The sequence below is a fragment of the Stylophora pistillata genome, chromosome 9, assembly GCF_964205215.1.
Source record: "Stylophora pistillata chromosome 9, jaStyPist1.2, whole genome shotgun sequence".
NCBI lineage: Eukaryota > Metazoa > Cnidaria > Anthozoa > Scleractinia > Pocilloporidae > Stylophora > Stylophora pistillata.
In genome coordinates, this window is record NC_142527.1 from 15,472,695 (window position 1) to 15,476,483 (window position 3,789).

The 3,789-nt window shown below is 38.5% G+C and overlaps 1 pseudogene; it reads right to left on the bottom strand.

The window, feature by feature from the left end:
* Positions 1–513: 513 nt before the first annotated feature.
* Positions 514–2,644, bottom strand: LOC148723518 (uncharacterized; annotated as a pseudogene).
* Between the last annotated feature and the right edge of the window lie 1,145 nt (positions 2,645–3,789).

Genomic DNA, 3,789 nt, shown 5'->3' on the forward strand with positions numbered 1-3,789 from the left:
TAACGTCATTCGCTCCCTTCGTCATTCGCTCCGACGAAGGGCTAACGCTCGAAACGTCAGCTTTTATAATCGTAACGGTGGCCAATTTACCATTTCAACTTTGTTGATATATTCAAATTATTTCGTTACCCCCACCGACGCAGCCCCAAACAGTTTCTTTAGAAACTATCAGCCTTTTATCAACAGTTAAATCTAAAGTGGAATGGTGTGTAAAACACATTGATTCATGGATGATATTGAACAGCCTGAGTCTCAACCAAGATAAAACCGAATTGTTACTCATCAGTTCCAGGTTTCGTCAATCTCCTTTACTAAATTTTTTTTGAAGTTGGTGATGAAAAGATTAGCCCACCTCAATCTACAAGAAATTCAGGAGTGTTTTTCGATCAACATCTAACAATGAATGAGAAAGTTAAGAAAGTCTGTCAAGCTTCGTACTATCACCTAAGGAACATAAGTAAGATACGAGAATATCTCAGTCCAGAAACTGCTGAAATGGTGATTCATGCTTACATTACATTTAAATTGGATCATTGCAATTCCATTCTCTATGGACTACCTGACTATATGATTAACAAGCTACAGTCTATACAGAACGCTACTGCGCGAGTTATTACTTTGAAAAAGAAATGGGAACATATTACACCCGCATTAAAGAAAGTTCATTGGCTACCTGTTAAGTATCGCATTATCTTCAAAATACTTCTACTTGTCTATAAAGGTCTATATGGCTTAGCTCCAACTTATATTGCTGAACTGTTGCATCAAAGGAATTATGGCTCTCGTGTACTGCGTTCCTCATCACAAATGCTCCTGATGGTTCCAAGAATATTTGGAAAGAGCTATGATGACCGTGCCTTCTCCATTGCCGGTCCCAAGCTTTGGAACGATTTACCATATTCCCTGAAAACATCTGCATCTATTGCAATTTTCAAGAAGAACCTTAAAACATTCTTGTTCAAAGACGCTTTTTAATTTACGATTTTTTATGATTTAATTGCTATGTTAATTAGTCTATAATTTTGTAAAGCGCTAAGGAGAACTAGTCGAGCTTAGCGCTATAGAAATGCTTTTTATTATTATTATTATTGTTATTATTATTATTATTAGATAGGTCGACAGAGGTGTAAAACGTATTGAATTTGTTCGCTTGACCAAACGGTTCTTCCGTTGTGCTTAATGGTTGATCTTTTCTGGGAAGACAACGAATTAACGCTTTCCAAATGGAGTTTGAATTTCCATTGCTGTTTTCAAGTTGAGTGCTAACATGTTCAATTTCGGCAAATCTGATTTCCCTCTTGACTTTTTGACGAAAGAAACGATAGGTATTCCAGTGACGCCGATCTTTTGTTTTAATCGCCCTTTTGTGCCAATTATCTCGAGTTCTGATTAGCTGTCGAATCTCTGGGGTAATAAATGGGTTAGGTCTTGATTTTATTTTTACTAGCTTGATTGGTGCGTAATCGTCGAGTACATCCAGAAATAAAGAATTGAACACATAAACGTGGTCATCTAGGTCATCGAAAATGTTAGCTATATAAAACGGAATACTAGCCAATTCCTCAATGAATTTAGTATGAGTATAGTTCTTATAGCTTCTTACGGTGATATATGTACAACGCGGTTTGGGCGCTTTCCTTTTAAGTGTTACACAAACCAGGCTGTGATCGCTGATTATGATGACATTACCTCGCAGGCATTGACGATGTTCTCATTCGTAGTTAAAACTACATCAATAAGCGTTTGTCACTTGTCGGTAACGCTGGTGGGTTCCTTGACCATTTGCGTCAAATTAAAAGTAGCACAAAAATCAGACAAGGCACGACCGTCGGGGCAGTTCCCTTGAAGATTACAATTCAGGTCGCCAATTATGATAACTTCCATCCCCAGCAATAAAAAATCCACGAAGGTTTTTTCTATGTCTTCAAGAAAGATGATAGGCGAATTCGGAGGCCTATAAACTGTACACAAAAGGAAGGATTTAAGCTTTTTACACTGCACCTTAAGCCAGAGCTGTTGGAAGTTACAATAAGAAAATGCGGACAATTCTATGGTAATGGAAGCCTTGTAGGTATCTTTAACATAAACAACAACTCCACCACCAGTCTTGTGCATTCCGCGGTTTTGTCTAAATAGGATGCAACCAGAAATTTGTATATCAGTCGTCGAAGGGTCGAGCCAAGTCTCCGAGATTGTAAGAATATCGTACTCATTCGACGATATCGTCTGCTTAATAAGATGGAAATTCTCGCGACACCATCGAGCGAACATTCAAATGAGCAATGGTCGCATATTTAGTCGATTTAGCGAGCCTAACGGCTTTTCCTTCATTAGTGTTCGATTTGGAAGTAGGAGGTCCAGGATGGGGATGGATATCACCACATTTCAGAATTGTGTCCTTTCCAGTCGCTTGTTTGATCTCTGGTAGAGTGATGACTATACAACCATGTTTAGACCACTTCACAATTGGGAATTTCACTCGATTGGCGCAAGACTGACGTTTAATGGCCCAAGAAGACAACAGCACTGTATCAACATTAGCTTTGGAGTGACTTTGATTTTTGTCAATGCTTCTGGAACCCAGTACGAACGTAGAGAGCACCATACAAATCAGGAGCCGTACATAAATGTGACCACCCGCCATTTTGTAAATTATCTTCAAACGGTCGCAGTCGTTCACTATTATGAAAACAATCGACCATAATATAATGAACCATGCATATGATGAAAAACACTTCTAAAGCTTTGATGAATTACGCGAAATGTTTGATTTATACGACACCAATATGGCAGCGTAGCAACTGTTGTTAAGGTATAGGTCACGTGGGTGAAAACCAAGAATAGGTTGATGCGTGACGTACTTCGCGATGCAGAACCCCATCACCATGTGCATTTTGATATGCAGTCAAACGAATTTACTTACGCCTTCCAATCTATTAATTGTTATGTGGAGGAAGTGCTTGAGGGATCGGAACGTTTCAACACATATCTGGTATCCCTGGCTAAGAAATTCAGGTAGTTTTTCAATGATATAAATTTTACTTTTATCCAATACTAAGTTGTAGTATTAATTTTTGTACTGTATCTCTTTTAAAGGTGAATCGTTTAAACCAAACTCCACATTTACGGCTGATCTCACCCTAACAAAGGTTCCCAAACCAGGTGGGAAGCCAAAATCAAAATCCAAGTTTAATCTTGGGAAGAAAGCCATACAGAATGTCTTAGAGTAGTCTTTCTCGTTGCTACGTTCCCACCAATCACGTAGCTCCTTTTTCTGCCTTTAAAAGCACACACAACCCACAATTCCCCTATTCGCTCCGACGAAGGGCTAACGCTCGAAAGGTCAGCTTTTATAATCGTAACGGTGGCCAATTTACCATTTCAACTTTGTTGATGTATTCTAATTAGAGAACAAACGATACATACTTCAAATAAAGAACCCTGAAGACCAACTGTGTTGTGCCAGGGCCATCGTATTTACTATGGCTCATCTGCATAAATACGACAATTACATGACCTGGAACCAACATGAAAACATATACCTTTATCCTCATGTCCCAACTGCGTGAAGCCCGCAAGTTACATCAGGATGCTGGTATGTATTTAAAAAAATCTGTTTTATATAGTATTGTTAGTATTACAAGTAAATTTAATTTATATTTTTACAGGTGTACCTGAAAGTGGCCGCGGATTGAATGAGATTAAAATATTTCAAAACCATTTATTCCTCACATACCAAATCAAGGTGTTAACCGTGGATTATCCCTTCATGGTTGTGTACAAAGGTCC